We start from the raw sequence: 21918 nt of genomic DNA, 5'->3' as shown, positions 1-21918 counted from the left end.
CAATAAGAAATACAGAACACATTTTAACGATTAGATTTATTTCATTTTTATCTTCTTTTTTTTATTTATTAAGTGTAGCACAAGTGAGTTTTGAAGGTCTTGCCTTCATCAGTTAACACATTTCTTGTTTCAGCGATTACTATACATCTTTTTTGCCGTTTCTTACATCTTTTTTTCACGAATCTTCAACTGAGTCACAGAGTTTACTTTCACAGATGGCCACAGCGTCCCTCCTTGCTAGTACAATGCTGAACGCTTCTCTACATTATGGTGACTTGCAAAGTTTTAACCACAGTGAGTCACCTCCGATTCCACAGGATTGCATCGAATTCAGATTTAATAAGGTGGAGTATTTACCTTGGGATAACCCTGACAATATTGTGACTTTAAAAGTTGAAGCATCCGTGCGGAAATTCAGACTGATTATGACGCAAATCCTGTTTCTCATTGGTGGGCCTGGTAACATCATCAACATGGCGGTGTTCTTCAAACAAGGCCTCAGAGATCGTGTCAACCTGTTGCTGTTTTCGCTGTCTCTGGCTGATGGACTCCTGTTAGTCACGATTGTTTTGATGTACAGTGAGGAAATGTTTATGCACTTTGACGGAGAAACAAAAGCTGGTCCAGTGTTCATGTTCTCTGTCAATCATCATCTCGTTACCATCATGGGTGCTTCCTTTGTTTCCTTTGTCCTGTCCGCCATCATCGCCTGTGAGAGATGCTACTGTGTGCTCAGACCTCTGAAGTACCAGACTCTGCTGCAAACCAGGACAATGGCTTTCATCATTGTTTCTGTTTACCTTGTTGTCTTCTGTCTCAAATTTATAGCGGTACAGAAATATTATTTTACATGTGCATATGACCCTAACACTCACGTGGTATCAATCATGTTAATTCACAGTGTATTTTATACAACTCACAAAGATCTTGTTGATTACGTGGACAACATTGTCCTCGGAGCGGTGTTACCTGTTTGTGTTACGATAGCACTAGTAACAGCCACAGCAATAACCACGTGGAAACTCCGACAGGCTGTCACGTGGCGTGCTCAAACAACGTCAACATTGTCTCCAAGGGAAGTGGCGCTCACTAAAATGCTGATTGGCACTTCTGTACTGCTCATCGTCTGTATTTCTCCTGCCTGTATTTTCCGTTTGGCCTGTCTGTTTCTGCCAGAAATGAACCCAGGACGAAGAAATCAGAATTTGTATTTGACATGTATGCTCATTGTTGAGGTGTTCGTTACAATGAACTGCAGCTTTAACATCTTTATCTATTATTTAATGGGTTCACGGTACAGAGAAACATTCTGGGCATTGTTTAAGAAGAATGGCGATAGGAAGAAACGAACAAACAGTGAATCATGCACGGGCAGTTCCTCTGCAGTAACAGCGAAACTGTCAACGTGATTCAGGCTGTGCGTTGACAGTAAGAGTGGCTTCAGTTCTCTTAGTACTAAAATCGCTTTCATACTAGCGTCAGTTCAGCTATTGACAGTCTATGGGCATTTATCAATGATGGACACTGTGAACATTATGATCTAAGATATATGAACATGTGTGAATGTGTGCACGTGTGTGTGTGTGTGTGTGTGTGTGTGTGTGTGTGTGTGTGTGTGTGTGTGTGTGTGTGTGTGTGTGTGTGTGTGTGTGTGTGTACACAAACTATATCAAAACAAAAACCAAATGCCAGAGCTCAGTTGGTTTGGGAGAGATGTGCGCTCTTGTCTCTCCCACCAAAATGGGTGGCGCTGTAGTGTAGCGACTCGCTCTTCCTGGGGAGAGAAGCCCGAATTTCACACAGAGAAATCAGTTGTGATAAAAAGAAATACAAATACAAAATACTTTCCCAATATCATCATCATCATCATCTTCATTATCATCTCTATGGTGATTGATTCTATTCATATATTCGTTGAAATTATTTGTTTTTCCCACACTCTTACGGAGACGAGACACATAGGGACGTCTTTCTGAACTGCCTACCCAGTGATGTCATGTGGTACTGCCGAACGACTGTTGACATTTACCCGATCGATATTTGTCTGCTTGATCATCATCGGACCCATGTCAAATGCCCGAAAACAGGCCGGGTTGCCAGAGATCACCCTGCGTTTGTTTGTCTTCTTATGATGGAAGACATTGGAGCAGCCGCTCCCCCCCCACCCCCACCGACCCCCCGCGCGCACGCACACACACACACACACACACACACACACACACACACACACACGCACATGCACACATCTTCCATCTTCAGATCAAAGAAATAATTTGCCGTGTACAAAAATCACTTTGGCAATAGTTTCCAACGAAAGCATGTATTTCGTGACTTCTCAGTGTTACTCCGGGTTAAAGATAATTATGCTCGATGATACTTATGTCTTTACGGAAATCTACCTGCTCTTCAGCAGTTATGGTATCTGCTTACATCTGTCGTCTGTTCAGAATAATTTCCAGCATCACGTTGCTAGCATGGCTGATCAAGGAGAATTCCTTTCTTGTGGTGGGCAAAAGAAGTGATTGGGTCAATGGACTGAGCAATTCGCCTGTGTGCCAGATTTTGTTGCAGATGCGGCTGCCTTCACCTCTACACTCCATCTCGCTCACTACGATCGGCTTCGGATCCACTCTGTTTACGCATGCCCAGATTCAAACACTCGACTGTTGGCCGCCGTTCTTTCTCTGTCTCTGGACCTAGCAATTGGAATAAACTTCCTCTCTCGCTTCGTCAAGTCTCCACACTCAGCTCTTTCAAGTCTGGCCTTGAAACCCACCTCTTCCCAAAATAGCCTCCCTTGCCGGCCTCTTCCTTGTCTTTAGTTTCTACAGTTTTAGAGTTATGCATGCGTGTGAATGACTGGTGCGAAAGCGCTTTGATTTGTCTCTGCACAAGATCCAGCGCTATATAAATACCATTATTATTATTATTATTAGATGGCAGTAAGAACGACAGTCACTACTTCTCCGCCATGTTTCAAAAGTCCCGCAGGAATGTTGTCGATGCTTCTTCTTCTTCTTTCCATTACACGACCAACATCGACTTGCCGATGACTCTTTCGTGGTTCATGCATGCTGGGTATTTTCGTGTCACCATAACCCACCGAACACTGGCATGGGTTACAGGATCTTTAACGTGCGTATTTGATCTTCTGCGTGAGTATACACACGAAGGGGGTTCAGGCACTAGCAGGTCTGCACATATGTTGACCCGGGAGATCGGAAAAAATTCTCCTACAGCTACACCCGGGTTCGCCTGTCGTAGTCCCAGCGTCGGCAGTCCACAGGGAAACATCAAAATGTTAGGTCACCATGGGGCCACACACCAGAGGAGACCCTGAACCGCTGCTGAGTCACTTTGGTGGTGTTCAGCAGTGCCTGTTCTAATTTAACGTAGTGAGGACACCACCACACTAAACCCCCTACTGACGACAATAATGGCTTAGTCGCGTAGCCAGACTGTGAGCGTCCACTGCCCCCCCCCCCCCACTCCCCCTCCGCCTCCCCTCCGGAGTGAAGACCGCCACCACGTCCCTCCAACGACATGTCCCCCATGAATCTGCCGACACCGAAGACTGACATGACTCAACCGAAACACGGAAGCTTCCTGCAGCCTTCCCTTCATTCCGGTAACTTCGCTGCTGTTACAAACTCCTTGTGCAGTATTAGGAAGTCACCATCACTTGTTGACTACTGCACTGTTGGGACACCATTTAAAGCGCTGGACTTTCAATCTGAGGGTCCTGGGTTCGAATCTCGGTGCACCTGGTGGGTAAAGGGTGGAGATTTTTCCGATCTCCCAGTTTCAGTTTGAGTTTCAGTAGCTCAAGGAGGCGTCACTGCGTTCGGACAAAACCATATACGCTACACCACATCTGCCAAGCAGATGCCTGACTAGCAGCGTAACCCAACGCGCTTAGTCAGGCCTTGAGAAAAAAAACAACAAAACAAAAAAACAACGGGGGAATAAATAATAGATAAGCTTGCATAAATAAATAAATAATAATTATAATATAGAAAAAGGTAGTAGTAATAATATTAGTAATACTAATAAAATGATAATAATAAAAAAATAAATAAATAAATAAATAAGACAACAATGGTGATAAATAAGCGAATAAATGTAAAACATGAAGACACACATTCACACATACACCCACACATGCATAACAGAAATGAACCAAACATGCAGTTTCACAGATATGAAAGCACAGTCAAATACATATAAACGTACATGAGCTCCAACACACACACACACACACACACACACACATTACCTTGCACCTCCTCTACCCCCCTCCTCCACACACTCATTTCTAGTCTACGTATCGCAGCTTCCACGGCACACACACACACACACACACACACAAACACACACTCACAGAGATGAACACTTACTTGTACAAGCACATATGAAAGCACAGTCAAATACATATAAACGTACATGAGCTCCAACACACACACACACACACACACACACACACATTACCTTGCACCTCCTCTACCCCCCTCCTCCACACACTCATTTCTAGTCTACGTATCGCAGCTTCCACGGCACACACACACACACACACACACACACACACAAACACACACTCACAGAGATGAACACTTACTTGTACAAGCACACACACATGCGCCCATATCTCCCACCCCCAACCCCACACACATACATACAAAGATATATATATATATATATATACATATACGTTCCAATATCCTGTTGCTCCCACAGTGTAGGCATGCATACACTCACATACCTCATCCTCTACCCCACCTCCCCCCGCACTCCCACCTCCCCTCACACACACACACACACACACACACACACACACACACACACACACACACACGTGCACAGATCTCTCCTGACACTTGTGTACACTTTCACTCTCGCGCATTCACAAACGCACTCAAAAGCACAGACCCACACATACACACAAACACACACATACACATACGCACAGAGGCTGCCACTGACTGGCCGCAAGAGGGATGGGAAAAGATCTCTGATGCCAAGAACGTGGTGTCTAGTGTGTTGCTCAGTCTATTGTATTTGGAAAGGCCCACAGAGACTCTGTTCCGTTTTGAAGAAATTTGCGCAATGTTGGTTTGGAAATGATGCCGATATTTGTTTGATTTGCAAAGCATCGTGCTCTGCCTTTCATGTTAGACTTACGGCCGCTCCCTCTCTCTGCTTAAATTTCTTTGAGGCGATCGATGGTGTGATGGCCTTGTACCTGTTCTTTTTGGTATTCTTTGACTTTTCTGAGGATTTCCGATTTTCCTAGATGTAGGCCGCTCGTTGGTGTTGCGTTACCAGCAAGTCTGTCAGCTCGCTCATTTCCCTTAACACCTGCATGTCCCGGGCAGTATGACCATGTGAGTTTTTTAATCTGAAAGTTGCGCATTGCCTTATGCCACTCTGGGCTTCCCATTCCGTTTTCAATTTTCTGTATGAGGTTCATTGAGTCGGTTAGAATCATGGCATGTTGGTTTCCGGGCGTATGGATGGACGATAGCCACTGGAGGGCATGTGTCGCAGCTTCAACTTCCATCGTTAGGCTGGAGGTTGTGACTTTGTAGGCAGCATTCTCTTCCCAAATTGTTTTTCCATTTTGTTTCGCAGTGAATCCCCAACCAGACTGGTCTTTGGTGACTGAGCCATCTGTGTATATGATGATGTCCTCTTCTTTACTGTTTTCTTCTATAAGTAGCTTCACTTCCGCATCAGTTTTGCCCTCTGGCCATTCCCGACAATGTCTTCCTAGAGTGGGTGAAATGACTGTGTTGAATAGATGGTTGAGGTTTTCGGGGTTTTTCTCCCATTCTTTTGTTTCTTTCAGGTCCTGTAGTCGGCATACTAGCTGGATTGTGTCTTCTGCTTGCCCCATCCATGATCTTCCTCGTCCTAGACGGCTGCCTTTTGGTTCTTTGACTGCGTCATGCAGTGGGTTTTGAGGGTTTTCTAATGCTTTGAGGTAGGTCTTGACCTGTTCTAACTTGTTTCTGGCCTGCACTGAAGGAAGGTCAAGCAGGTATCGCATGGTTTCTGTGGGCGTGTCTTTTGTTGTTCCAAGGATCAGCCTCATAGCTTCATTTTGTACTCTTTCTAATTTTAGGAGGTTGCTTTGAGACGGTGTTGTTAGCCCAAGTCCGTAGTCGATCACACTGAGGACGAGTGATTGGTATAGCAGGAAGAGGTGGCGTTGTTCAATTCCTTTGGTTGCCATTGCTTTTAAGACTGAAAGGCCATTTTTGCATTTGAGAACAGTATTTTCCGTATGTTTTCTGAAGGTCAGCATCCTGTCGAAGTGTATTCCTAGGTAGCGTAGGCATTCAGTTTTCTCCCAGGTCAACATATGTGCAGACCTGCTAGTGCCTGAACCCCCTTCGTGTGTATGCGCACGCAGAAGATCAAATACGCACGTTAAAGATCCTGTAATCCATGTCAGCGTTCGGTAGGTTATGGAAACAAGAATATACCCAGCATGCACATCCCCGAAAACGGAGTATGGCTGCCTACATGGCGGGGAAAATAAAAAACAAACAAACGGTCATACACGTAAAATGTTACATGTCTGTCTGAGTGTGTATGTGTGTGCGTCTGAAATCTGATTGAATGACACAGGAAACGAATGATGAGCGCCCGGCCAGTGGCAGCCGTCAGTCGGCTCTACCCAGGAAGGCAGCCTGTGGTGCAAATGTCCCCGTGTATGTAAAGCGCTTAGAGCTTGGTCTCTGACCGAGGATAGAAGTATCCACATCAATCAATCAATCCATTGCTCTGTTTGCAGTTGAGGTCAGGGCTTTTTACGGCGTCTGTTTTTTTCCTGTGTGTGAGAGTTGTCGTCCTTGTCCTGGAAGGTGCCGACTTTGTGTCTGTTTTGTCAAGTCTTTTACACTCTCAAAGGCCTCTCTGTGTAATGTTGGTGTCAAGGTTGTTTTCTGGGTTTTTTTCACAAGGTTTTCACAGTTGTCCGTTCAATCCAATTTTCCTTTCCATTCATCATTTCTTGACATATTTCACTATCATTTCATTAAACTATGTCAAAGAATGAAATTATATCAAAAGCGTGTCATGCTCATTTGAACGAGATTATCTATCTGTGTGTGTGTGTGTGAATGTGTGTATGCATGTGTGTGTGTTGTTAGCTGGAAGGTTAATGTTTTTTGTTTGCGGGGGGGTTGGAATCTGTTCCGCGGCCTTTCTTTGATTTTTGCACTGTGAATTCAGCAATGTCAGGAGGGCCGCTGGGAATTGATTTTATACGCGAGTGTGTTTTGGGTCGAGTTCACGAGATTTAGGAATTGTAGTGCACATCCTTGATGGTGGGGCATTAAGACATGGGGAGAGATCTCAGTCCAACGTCTGTCTCACTCAGACAGACAGACAGACAGGCAGACAGACAGACAGACAGACAGACACACACACACACACACGCGCGCGCGCGCGCGCGCGCGCGCTATTCTACGTCAATAATTTAAATATATAGAGAGAATTATGGCAATAATTGCCATTGTGATTATATACGAATAGGTGTGTAGCTCTACTGGTGTGAAACAAAAAGCATTACGTTTTTCCTTCCCTCTCTTATTGATCGTTTTACGTCAGCTCTTACAATAAGAAGCTTGGAAAATTGTATTGTTAATAATGTCAGTGGTTCACGAAAAGAATCAAATTGGCTGCCAAACAGCAATTATGAACAAAACCAAAAATAACAATGTATAGAAAGTTTAAACAGCTAAGATTGAAGGACGGAAATAAATCACGGAATTCCATAGCAAACCATGAAGACGTCAGCGACTCAGGAGATGAACGCAGCCCAAAGACAGGCACACAAACATGGCCGCGCTGTGGACAGACACGAACAGATGACGGGTTCTGTCTTCTCTCTTTGCATCACTGATGCTTCTGGTCGAGGTCCTGAAGACGCTTCTCCTCGAACGCAAATAGGTAAACGCATAAATGAATGCAGAAATAAACGGATGCATTTATAAGTGAATGCTTTAACACATAAATGTATTATACGTAATGTATACATATGATGCATGGAGTGATGGCCTAGAGGTAATGCGTCCGCCCAGGAAGCGAGAAAATCTGAGCGCGCTGCTTCGAATCACGGCTCAGCCGCCGATATTTTCTCCCCCTCCACTAGACCTTGAGTGGTGGTCTGGACGGTAGTCATTCGGATGAGACGATAAATCGAGGTCCCGTGTGCAGCATGCACTTAGCGCACGCAAAAGAACCCACGGCAACAAAAGGGTTGTTCCTAGCAAAATTCTGTAGAAAAATCCACTTCGACAGGAGAAAAAAACCCAACAACAACAACAACAAAAACAAAACAACCTGCACGCAGGAAAAACTAAAAAAAAAAAAAAAAAAAAAAAAAAAAGGTGGCGCTGTAGTGTAGCGACGCGCTCTCCCTGGGGAGAGCAGCCCGAATTTCACACAGAGAAATCTGTTGTGATGAAAAGAAATACAAATACAAATATAAATAACAAAAACCATGCAAACAAGAAAACAACAAGAAAGAAAACAAAAAATAAACAAAACACCAGTATCCACACAGCCAAGGATCATAACAAAACAACAACAACTTTCGCAATGAGCCACAACAGGAACACGTCAAGCGTCTCCGCCATGGTTGACCAGCTCAAGTGGCCCACTCTCCAACAGCGACGTCACACGGCCAGACTGGCCATGCTGTACAAACTGCAGCACGACAAGGTAAACATGCCCTCCCTGAGGCAGAAGTTCATCCCATCACCGCTGTGACAACGACGAGCTCACCCAGAACAGCTGTCCCAGATCATCTGTAGGACACAGTACACGCGGGCAGGATTCCTCCCAAGAACAATCCGGGACTGGAACGCCCTGCCCCTGACAGCTGTGGAGGCCGATACTGCTGGCACCTTGGTGTTAAGGGTGTCACAGTGACTGCCAGATGCTAACAGCTGACTGCCCCATCTCCACATCCACCTCCCCACCAAACCCCCGCCCGCTCTTTTTAAAAAATTTTTTTTTTTTTTACCTTGTGAACCAATAAAGCAAAGAGGAGTTAAGTAATCTTTTAAATTCTTAGTGTAAGGATCAAGGATCAAATAAGTAGCAGGTAAATGACGGGCTGGTGCTGTGCCAACGGGGTTTGTCCCCGGGTAGCGCTTCGCGAGCCAGAGAGGTCCAGTCTAGAATCTGCGAAATGAAGGTCCTTTTTTGATTATTTATTTCTTCAAGCATAAAATTATGACTTCTGCCTGCAGGTCCCTCCATTGGTGACAGAATAATCAACAAATGATCATGATCACTCCGTGGAAGGAAGGAAGAAAGAAGGAAGGAAGGAATGAAAGAAGGAAGCACTACCAAGACGATTTTACCAAGATGATTTTACCAGAGGAAAACACTGTTTCCAACCCATCAGAGTGCATTTCTTCCACATAATTTTACCAGAGGAAAACACTATTGTTTCCAACCCATTAGAGTGGATTTCTTCCACATAATTTTACCAGAGGAAAACACTATTGTTTCCAACCCATCAGAGTGGATTTCTTCCACATAATTTTACCAGAGGAAAACACTATTGTTTCCAACCCATTAAAGTGGTTTTTTTTCCACATGATTTTACCAGAGGAAAACACTGTTGTTTCCAACCCATCAGAGTGGATTTCTTCCACATGATTTTACCAGAGGAAAACACTGTTGTTTCCAACCCATTAGAGTGGATTTCTTCCACATAATTTTACCAGAGGAAAAAACTTATGTCTCCATGAGGTGTTTTTTCCCCCCTCCTTTCTCTCTGTACACCAAGCGCGTGCTGCACACGGGACCTCAGTTTATCCTCACATCCGAATGACTAGACGCTCTGTCCGATTTTCTAGTCAAACCTAGGAGAAAAGGCGAGATCGGGTTTCGAACCCAGACCCTCACGGACTCTGTATTGGCAGATAAGCGTCTTTACCATTCTGCCGCTTTTCTCTTCGGGACTGGGTTAGGACTGATAACGTGTCAAATCAAAGAGGATCAGAGAATTGGCTCGGGGGCTTAAAAATAGTTTCAATTATCTTGAGAGAGAGAGAGAGAGAGAGATCGAAATCGAAATCGAAACTTTTTTAATTGAGGAAAAAGGAATATGCACTTATCGGCCTGTTTTCATCCTACCCTCGTAAAGAAAAGTATAAACTAATCTAGGAAATACAAGAAGACTGAAAAAAACAGTAGGAAAATCGCATGGCAACAACAACAAGAACAAATAAATGGCATAGAAAATACACAATTCTCCACAAAAATAACATAGTATGTATATGAGAGAGAGAGAGAGAGAGAGAGAGAGAGAGAGAGAGAGAGAGAGAGAGAGAGTGTTGGGTAAAAAAAAAAGCTCCTTCAGCAATCATGTGTTTTATGGTAAAATCTGTATCAATTTGGTCGTGGGTTGCATGGAAATATGACAGCGCCTGCTATCATCTGTTAAATCGGAATCTCCATGCTGCACTTAAAAATCTCCCAATTTTATATGAAAGGTATTTTGACGTACCAATTTAAATCAAATAAATTAGGATCAGACTGTAGACTGATCAGGGAATCAATCAAGATAAATAATGCTTTGTTTTCTCAAAGAGTCTAAGCAGTGTATGACATGATTATGATTTCCATTCTGCTTTATTCCATCAGCTTGAAAACTGTTTCAATTACCTTGCCATTCATCCTCACTTGCTGACGAAGGATAATGTCAGGTAATCTGTGAAATTAAGGTTTCCTTTGTCTTAATCCATTCAACCCCGTGGAATGTACAGGCTCGGCAGACTTCCATGCACTATTAGTGTGGAAAAAACCCGCAGAAAATATACTGTTTTCCTCCAAATTACAAGCAGACACACCGGAAATACCGTAGAAGTTAGTTCCCTTCTTTTGCGGTTTATGCATTTGTAGGAATGTTGACGAAATCTGACGCTGCAGCATGCTCTGGTGTGTTCGCTCTTTTCTTTTTCTTGCCACATCTTTGATGGCTGTCTTTACTGCCTCACCGCTTCACCGAGTTACATACCGTTCGTTGTACGTCTGCTGATATCTGCAGATCAGCTCGGCGAATGATGCATGACTTCCGCCCCACCACTGGTGCAACCGAGCTGATCACCAGGCTGGAACTCGACCCTCTCAAACTGCGCCGCACTGAAGCCAAGGCCACCATGATATACAAGATGGTTTGGTTGAGGTGGCACCCCGGGAAGGTACTTTAGCGCGGACAATTAGAACTGTCCGAGGCCACCCAGAGAAACTACGGGTACCCTTCTCCCGCACTGACTCCCACCGGCACTCCTTCCATTCAGCAATTTCCCCTCAGTTATTCAAGACCAGGACTGAGGCCTGGCTGCGAGCCTCAGGCTCAGTATAGCTACAGGGCAGGGTCTTTGATCTGCAGTGCCAGATCCTAGGTTTAAATTTTAGAGAGTCGGGCTCACCCCCACAGCTCAAGGATATCGAAATGTAGGTTGCTCGGGGAAACAAACAAGACAAATAGCGTTTCGTTTTTCAAACAAGTCTTAGCATTGAATTAGTAAAGGTAAACATTTGGCATGAATATAGATACCATTCAGATTATTTTTCTGTCTGCAAGATAACACAAGTTTGTAGCGTTCCGTCCATGGCGATCTCATGAGGAATAAGAAGTGATCTTTTGAAAAATCACTTCATCTGTTTTGCACTTTCTGTACATCTTTGATTTCAGGCGAAAATTGATGGATTTATCACGAAAGTTGAATAATATTTTGTTTTGTTTCGATTCCACTCAAGGCAGAGAATGCGTAAAACAGTTGTGGGCGTTCTAGAAAAAAAAAGGTAATCATTTATCGACGACATTTTTATCCCCCAGCAAATCCCGTCTTTTTTTGTTCCAAATATTTCCACGTGTCATGCACCGTGATGTGCCACAGAATGCACTTCATTTATTCCATTCCACTCGTTTATTTTCTTTTGATTTCTCAACAAGAACTATGCCAAGAACCCATTGGTATTGGAAACAAAGCTCTTGATAATTCCCCCCCACACAAGTCATAACACTCACCAGGTGTGTCAGGTCAGAGCAAACACGATCCCTATGCCCTGACAAAGTAAGCAGGTGTGAGCTTACGGTCAGACTAGATGTCATGGGGGGAGGTATTGATCGTCACATTTGTTGCACATCTTTTGTCTGGTGATTTTGTTTTCCATTATGGAGGATGTCTGAGTATCTCTGATACTGATATCTATCAGTGTTGTCTATATCTGTATTGTTTGTTATCTGGGCTCACTCCACAAAGACATTTCTTCGTTTCTTGGTCATTTGTGTGGACCCATGCTCACCCCTTTTGTTTGTACATCATTGTTGTTGGGGTCTGTATTTGCATTTGTATTTCTCTCTTTTTTTTCTTCTGTTTTTTTGTTACAACAGATTTTTGTGCACGCACGCACACACACACACACACACACACACACACACACACACTTTGGCGTGCACTCACACATGTCCAAGCACAAGCATAGTATCTGTTAGAAATTTGCAGAAGCACTATGTAGTATATCGTGTGATTATGATTCCCAGTGAGGTGCGTACAAACACTCATTCCAATTATAGGCACGCCAGTGCGACCAGAACACATTGCCTTACGTTGGATATCTGAAATAAGAATGTACAACAAGAATATTATCAAATACAAAACACACACACGCGGGCGCACACACACACACACACACACATGTGTGTGTGTGTGTGTGTGTGTGTGTGTGTGTGTGTGTGTGTGTGTGTGAGATGTTAGTAGGTGGGTAGGGATGGGGGTCGGTGGGTAGGTGTGTCATATTATAACTTTTCTTCTGTATTCATAAATAACTTGTGTATATATGTCCGCGTGTGTGTGTGTGTGTGTGTGTGTGTGTGTGTGTGTGTGTGTGTGTGTGTGTGTGTGTGTGTGTGTGTGTGTGTGTGTTCTTATTAAATAGATAAAGAAAAGTTAAAAAAGCATCTAATTTAAATCAAATTGATAAGCGTTATTATAATATGATTACACACACACACACACACACACACACACACACACACACACACACACGCCCGCGCTCAGAAGGAGAGAGAGAAAGAGAGAGAGAGAGAGAGAGAGAGAGAGAGAGAGAGAGAGAGAGAGAGGGAGAGAGAGAGAGAGAAACAAACAAACAAACAAAGAAACAAAGAAACAAACAAACAAACAAACCAGTTTTTCCACCTGCCCCACCCCATGGACAAAGTTTGACATGAATGATAACGATAAAAATAAATATTTTGAAAATGATTATGAGGTAATTGCTCTTACATTATGAATGCTGTATATAATGGTGTTATCCAGCGTTAGGAAATAATGTATATACTCTCCTATGACGTGCAAGGAGCAAGATTTTGAAAGGTAAGACACTCGGTCTTTAGCCCTTTTCTTATTCAGGCTGTTATTCAATCATTTTTGGGTCATGGTGAACACAAGTTATACTTACTTATTAAGATGACTTTCTACAGCGCATGTGCTTTGCAACAGCACTAAAAGCATTCACTCAAACACCCCATACAAACATACACATGTTATTTGAAACATATGTGAGAGAGGACAATAAAAGTGATCAGACCATAAAGTGACTCAAATAATGTATCAGATAAAAACAACAACAACAAAAAGAAATAAAGATAACGATAACAACAAAAATATAGACAATTCACACACACACACACACACACACAGAGAACAAAGCAGCAAAAAACAAACAATAAGCAAAAGAAAACAAAAACAAAACAAAACAGAAACAAAACAAAACAAAACAAAAAACAAAAAAACTTAAACAAAAAACAAAAACAAAGAACAACAACAAAACAAAACAAAAAACAAAAAAAAAACTGCAACAATACATGATGAAAACAATTCTTATCAATCATTCATCACAGAAACATATTCACACTGCATTTAAAAAAAAAAAAAAAAAAAGAAGAAGAGTAAAACCAACCAACCAACTAACTAACTAAATAACTGTCTAACTAATCAGTATAGGGTATATAAAAAAAAAAAAGTTTGACTGCCCGTGTTCTTTCAGAACAGGATACAAAACACACGAGGAAAAGACTTTGAAGCCACTTGGGAGAGGAGAAGTTGTGTACCCAGCCACCTTTTCCAACCACTAGTGAACTGTTCTCGAGACAAGTGAGTTTTATTCAACAGTCCAAAAACTGCACTTGTGACTGCAACTGTCTTCAGTTGCTTTGAAGACTCCACGAGTTGAAGTACACAACTTCTCCTCTCCCAAGTGGGTTCAAAGTTTTTTCCTCATGTGTTTTGTATCCTAACTGATCAGTGTTCATGACATCACTACCCGACCAAAACTGTGAATGACGAGGAAGGTAACCAAACCGTTCACATGACTGTCACAACGGATTTGGGTTGTTAACAGAAGCCACCATGCCAGTCATGTAAATCCATGAGACACTGAAAATCAAAATGAAATATAGATGAAGAGCATCCTAATGCTACCTTGACAGCTATCCATACACCTTTTCTAAGTTTTACGACATCGTTAAGATTATTTGTACATTCTTTCGAATCGGAAACGCGTGCACACGCTTCTCGAAACACTAACTGGCTTTGTTTTGTTTGATTTTTGTCTTCACCAGCACGGTTTTTGAGTACGCGTGGCAGAATTAAAACAATCTATGTTTCGCTCACAGTTTTAATGAAAGCTGGAGATGTTAGAACGATAGTTGATTGATTGATGTGGATACTTATATAGTGCCTATCCTCGGTCAGAGACCAAGCTCTAAGCACTTTACATACACGGGGACATTTGCACCACAGGCTACCTACCTGGGTAGAGCCGACTGACGGCTGCCACTGGGCGCTCATCATTCGTTTCCTGTGTCATTCAATCAGATTTCAGACGCACACGCATACACACTCAGACAGACATGTAACATTTTACGTGTATGACCGTTTTTATTTATTTACCCCACCATGTAGGCAGCCATACTTCGTTTTCGGGGGTGTGCATGCTGGGTATATTCTTGTTTTCATAACCCACCGAACGCTGACATGGATTACAGGATCTTTAACGTGCGTATTTGATCTTCTGCGTGCGCATACACACGAAGGGGGTTCAGGCACCAGCAGGTCTGCACATATGTTGACCTGGGAGATCGGAAAAATCTCCACCCTTTACCCACCAGGTGCACCGAGATTCGAACCCAGGACCCACAGATTGAAAGTCCAGCGCTTTAACCATTCAGCTATTGCACCCGTCAAAGAAAATAAAATCTAATATAACTGTGAATACATTGCTCATTATTATCAACTTTTCTTGGGCAAAGCTGAACGCCGACCATCCAAAGGGCAAACTTTGTGATAAACGCACTGATCACGTCAGACAGAAAGAGACGGATGTATGAATAGGTTTGGAGACAGGGGTTTTGATACAGTTGGAGAACTCATTTTGTTCACATTGTTATCTGTGCTTGAACTTGTGTGTGACACCTCACCAATAATCCGGGCCAGTGACACTAAAAATTAATCAGTTCAGTTTTTGATGTGATTTCCTCACCAGAAGTTTGTTGGAGATGCAAAACTCAATTCGCAATTGTATAGAAGCAGAAGATAATACTAACATTTGTGCCACAAAGTCAGTATTATTGCGGTGTTTTTTTCTTTACATCTCAGATGTTTTTTATTTACTTCTTTAAACAAAGTGAGTCTATGCTATAACCCGGTGATCGCTTGTGTGTGTGTGTGTGTGTGTGTGTGTGTGTATTTGTGTGTGTGTGGTGTGGTGGTGTGTGTGTGTGTGTGTGTGTGTGTGTGTGTGTGTGTTAAACTTTATCATTGCCATCTTCTCTGGAAATAATTTGTCCGTCAGTACCACATTTGCCTCAAAAATAGTAGGGAAAAAATCTTCACAGTCATACCAATAATAGGTTGTAAGTCTCCCGAATCAAGCTATTTTTCTCATATCATTAACGGTTTATTTCGTTGAGGCTATTTCCGGGATTCCGAAAACACCATATTACCGCATCCCAGTTGCAGTTGCGTCGGTGATGCTTTGTAAAAAGACAGCGTGACCTCGTTTTTCTTGTTCGCAATTAAATGGAAAGAAATACAAATTCTGGACAAAACACATACAATAACACAGACTACATTACCGACGTGTACTGCATATGAATATTTTAAAGTGGATACTCAATTAACTAGAATGAACATAAAAGAGAAATAGAATCGACAGTGTCGTACTTTCCCGGCGAGTGTAACTAAATTTGTCGTACATCTATCTAGATCCAGAGGAAACGGCTAAGTGTTGCAGTGTGATAGCAGCGATGGCAACGTCTCCTTTACCGCCGACTTAAAAGAATTCTCAAATGCCCGAGATACACCAAAATAACATTACTTAAACAGCGTTATCACTTCGAATACTGCAAACGATTTATCGCACTTAAAAAAAACACAAAAAACATGCTTAGACATTAACTTTTGAACGTCATTGATAGATCAGCATCAGTGCAGTGACTATGACAACTTCTTCCCTCTGGAACATGCTTGGTTCGAATCTGCACTCTGGCCTTTTATTTCTTTTTCTTAAATTTTGATCAGAAGCTTTGCAATAAGAAATACAGAACACATTTTAACGATTAGATTTATTTCATTTTTATCTTCTTTTTTTTATTTATTAAGTGTAGCACAAGTGAGTCTTGAAGGCCTTGCCTCTCTTGTCTTCTTTATGATATTGTTCCCAGTAGTAACATGTTTGATATATGTAGCTTCATCAGTTAACACATTTCTTGTTTCAGTGATTACTATACATCTTTTTTGCCGTTTCTTACATCTTTATTCACGAATCTTCAACTGAGTCACAGAGTTTACTTTCACAGATGGCCACAGCGTCCCTCCTTGTCAGTACAATGCTGAACGCTTCTCTACATTATGGTGACTTGCAAAGTTTTAACCACAGTGAGTCACCTCTGATTCCACAGGATTGCATCGAATTCAGATTTAAAAAGATGGAGTATTTACCTTGGGATAACCCTGACAATATTGTGACTTTAAAAGTTGAAACATCCGTGCGGAAATTCAGACTGATTATGACGCAAATCATGTTTCTCATTGGTGGGCCTGGTAACATCATCAACATGGTGGTGTTCTTCAAACAAGGCCTCAGAGATCGTGTCAACCTGTTGCTGTTCTCGCTGTCTCTGGCTGATGGAATTCTGTTAGTCATGAATGTTTTGATGTTCAGTGAGGAAATGTTTATGCACTTTGACGGAGAAACAAAAGCTGGTCCGTTTTTCATGTTCTCTGTCAATCATCATCTCGTTACCATCATGGGTGTTTCCTTTGTTTCCTTTGTCCTGTCCGCCATCATCGCCTTTGAGAGATGCTACTGTGTGCTCAGACCTCTGAAGTACCAGACTCTGCTGCAAACCAGGACAATGGCTTTCATCATTGTTTCTGTTTACCTTGTTGTCTTCTGTCTCAAATTTATAGCGGTACAGAAATATTATTTTGCATGTGCATATGACCCTAACACTCACGTGGTATCAATCATGTTAATTCACAGTGCATTTTATACAACTTACAAAGATCTTGTTGATTACGTGGACAACATTGTCCTCGGAGCGGTGTTACCTGTTTGTATAACGATAGCACTGGTAACAGCCACAGCAATAACCACGTGGAAACTCCGACAGGCTGTCACGTGGCGTGCTCAAACAACGTCAACGTTGTCTCCAAGGGAAGTGGCGCTCACTAAAATGCTGATTGGCACTTCTGTACTGCTCATCGTCTGTCTTTCTCCTGCCTGTCTTTTCCGTTTGGCCTGTCTGTTTCTGCCAGAAATGAATCCAGGACGAAGAAATCAGAATTTGTATTTGACATGTATGCTCATTGTTGAGGTGTTCGTTACAATGAACTGCAGCTTTAACATCTTTATCTATTATTCAATGGGTTCACGGTACAGAGAAACATTCTGGGCATTGTTTAAGAAGGATGGGGATAGGAAGAACCGAACAAACAGTGAATCATGCACGGGCAGTTCCTCTGCAGTAACAGCGAAACTGTCAACGTGATTCAGGCTGTGCGTTGACTGTAAGAGTGGCTTCAGTTCTCTCAGTACTAAAATCGCTTTCGTACTAGCGTCAGTTCAGCTATTGACAGTCTATGGGCTTTTATCAATGATGGACACTGTGAACATCATGATCTAAGATATATGAACATGTGTGAATGTGCGCGCGCGCGCGCGCGCGCGCGTGTGTGTGTGTGTGTGTGTGCGTGTGTGTGTGTGTGTGTGTGTGTGTGTGTGTGTGTGTGTACACAAACTATATCAAAACAAAAACCAAATGCCAGAGCTCAGTTGGTTAGGGAGAGATGTGCGCTCTTGTCTCTCCCACCAAAATGAGTGGCGCTGTTGTGTAGCGACTCGCTCTTCCTGGGGAGAGCAGCCTGAATTTCACACAGAGTAATCATCATCATCATCTTCATTATCATCTCTATGGTGATTGATTCTATTCATATATTCATTGACATTATTTGTTTTTCCCACACTCTTAAGGAGACCAGACACATAGGGACGTCTTTCTGAACTGGCCAGCCAGTGATGTCATGTGGTGCTGCCGAACGACTGTTGACATTTGCCTGATCGATATTTGTCTGCTTGATCATCATCGAGCCCATGTCAAATGCCCGAAAACAGGCCGGCATGCCAGAGATGACCCTGCGTTTGTTTGTCTTCTGATGATGGAAGACAATGGAGCAGCCGCTTCCCCCACCCACCCCAACTCCCCCTCCGCCTCCCCTCCAGAGTGAGGACCGCCACCACGTCCCTCCAACGACAGTCCCCCATGAATCTGCCGACACCGAAGACTTTGACATGACTCAACCGAAGCACGGAAGCTTCCTGCAGCCTTCCCTTCATTCCGGTAACTTCGCTGCTGTTACAGACTCCTTGTGCAGTATTAGGAAGTCACCATCACTTGTTGACTACTGCACTGTTGGGACACTTGTGTCTCCATTGCTCTGTTTGCTGTTGAGGTCAGGGCTTTCTACGGCGTCTGTTTTTTTTTTTTCCCTGTATGAGAGAGTTGTCGTCCTTGTCCTGGAAGGTGCCGACTTTGTGTCTGTTTTGTCAAGTCTTTTACACTCTCAAAGGCCTCTCTGTGTAATGTTGGTGTCAATTTTTTTTTTTTTCATAAGGTTTTCTGTTCAATCCAATTTTCCTTTCCATTCATCATTTCTTGACATATTTCACTATCATTTCATTAAACTATGTCAAAGAATGAAATTATATCAAAAGCGTGTCATGCTCATTTGAACGAGATTATCTGTGTGTGTGTGTGTGTGTGTGTGTGTGTGTGTGTGTGTGTGTGTGTGTGTGTGTGTGTGTGTGCATGAATGTGTGTATGTATGTGTGTGTGTGTTGTGAGCTGGAAAGTTAATGTTTTTTGTTTGCGGGGGGGTGAAATCTGTTCCGTGGCCTTTCTTTGATTTTTGCACTGTTAATTGAGCAATGTCTGGAGGGCCGCTGGGAATTGATTTTATACGCGAGTGCGTTTTGGGTCGAGTTCACGAGATTTAGGAATTGTAGTGCACATCCTTGATGGTGGGGCATTAAGACATGGGGAGAGATCTCAGTCCAACGTCTGTCTCACTCAGACAGACAGACAGACAGGCAGATAGACAGACAGACAGACAGACACACACACACACACACACACACACACACACACACACACGTCAATAATTTAAATATATAGAGAGAATTCTGTCAATAATTGCCATTGTGATTATATACGAATAGGTGTGTAGCTATACTGGTGTGAAACAAAAAGCATTACGTTTTTCCTTCCCTCTCTTATTGATCGTTTTACGTCAGCTCTTACAATAAGAAGCTTGGAAAATTGTATTGTTAATAATGTCAGTGGTTCACGAAAAGAATCAAATTGGCTGCCAAACAGCAATTATGAACAAAACCAAAAATAACAATGTATAGAAAGTTTAAACAGCTAAGATTGAAGGACGGAAATAAATCACGGAATTCCATAGCAAACCATGAAGACGTCAGCGACTCAGGAGATGAACGCAGCCCAAAGACAGGCACACAAACATGGCCGCGCTGTGGACAGACACGAGCAGATGACGGGTTCTGTCTTCTCTCTGCATCACTGATGCTTCTGGTCGAGGTCCTGAAGACGCTTCTCCTCGAACGCAAATAGGTAAACGCATAAATGAATGCAGAAATAAACGGATGCATTTATAAGTGAATGCATTAACACATAAATGTATTATACGTAATGTATACATATGATGTATGGAGTGATGGCCTAGAGGTAATGCGTCCGCCCAGGAAGCGAGGGATTCTGAGCGCGCTGGTTCGAATCACGACTCAGCCGCCGATATTTTCTCCCCCTCCCACTAGACCTTGAGTGGTGGGCTGGACGCTAGTCATTCGGATGAGACGATAAACCGAGGTCCCGTGTGCAGCATGCACTTAGCGCGCGTAAACGAACCCACTAGCAAAATTCTGTAGAAATATCCACTCCGATAGGAAAAACAAATAAAACTGCACGCAGGAAAAAATTTAAAAATAAAAAGATGGGTGGCGCTATAGTGTAGTGACACACTCTCCCTGGGGAGAGCAGCCCGCAGTATCGGCCTCCACAGCTGTCAGGGGCAGGGCGTTCCAGTCCCGGATTGTTCTTGGGAGGAATCCTGCCTGTCTGTACTGTGTCCTACAGAAGATCTGGGACAGCTGTTCTGGGTGGGCTCGTCGTTGTCGCAGCAGTTGTGGGGTGAGCTTCTCTGCCACAGGGAGGGCATGCTTACCTTGTCGTGCTGCAGTTTGTACAGCATGGCCAGTCTGGCCGTGTGACGTCGCTGTTGGAGAGTGGGCCACTTGAGCTGGTCAACCATGGCGGAGACGCTTGACGTGTTCCTGTAGCGGCTCATTACGAAAGTTGTTGTTGTTGTTGTTTTGTTGTTATGATTCTTGGCTGCATTGATACTGTATTTTTTTTGTTTTGTTTGTTTGTTTATTTGTTTGTTTTGGTTGTTTGTTTTTTTGTTTCTTGTTGTTTTCTTGTTAGTTTGTTTTTTGTTATTTATAATATTATCTGTATTTGTATTTCTTTCTATCACAACAGATTTCTCTGTGTGAAATTCGGGCTGTTCTCTCCAGGGAGAGCGTGTCGCTACACGACAGCGCCACCCATTTTTTGTAGTTTTTCCTGCGTGCAGTTTTTTTATATTTGTTTTACCTATGGAAGGTCCAGTGGAGGGGGAGAAAATATCAGCAGCTGAGCCGTGATTCGAACCAGCGCGCTCAGATTCTCTGGCTTCCTAGGCGGACGCATTACCTGTAGGCCATCACTCCAAATATATATATATATATATATATATATATATATATATATATTGTCTTTAGCTAAAGCAGCCTAACTCTCACCCCCTCCATCCCCAGCCCCCCCTCAAAATAAAGAGAGACAGAGAGAGAGAGAGAGTACACACACACACACACATATATATATATATATATATATATATATATATATACATATAATTATATATGCATACACACACACACACACACACACACACACACACACACACATATATATATATATATATATATATATATATATATATATATATATATATATGGTTCTTGTTTTGTTTCCTTTGTCCTGTCAACCACTATTCAGAATCAAAATCATCAGAATCAGAATCAGAATACCTTTAATATCTCGTAGAGAAATTAAGTGTTGTGAAGTCTGTGATACATACACATTATAAGCAAAAAAATGCCTGTGAGAGGTGCTACTGTGTCCTCAGACCTCTGAAGTACGTGACTCGGTTGTGAACCAGGACATCGGCTGTTATCATTATTTTCTGTTTACCTCGTTGTCTT

Source organism: Babylonia areolata, chromosome 14 (assembly GCF_041734735.1).
Source record: "Babylonia areolata isolate BAREFJ2019XMU chromosome 14, ASM4173473v1, whole genome shotgun sequence".
NCBI classification, from domain to species: domain Eukaryota; kingdom Metazoa; phylum Mollusca; class Gastropoda; order Neogastropoda; family Buccinidae; genus Babylonia; species Babylonia areolata.
The sequence above is the reverse complement of the archived record's forward strand: the minus strand, read 5'-3'. Positions refer to the sequence as shown.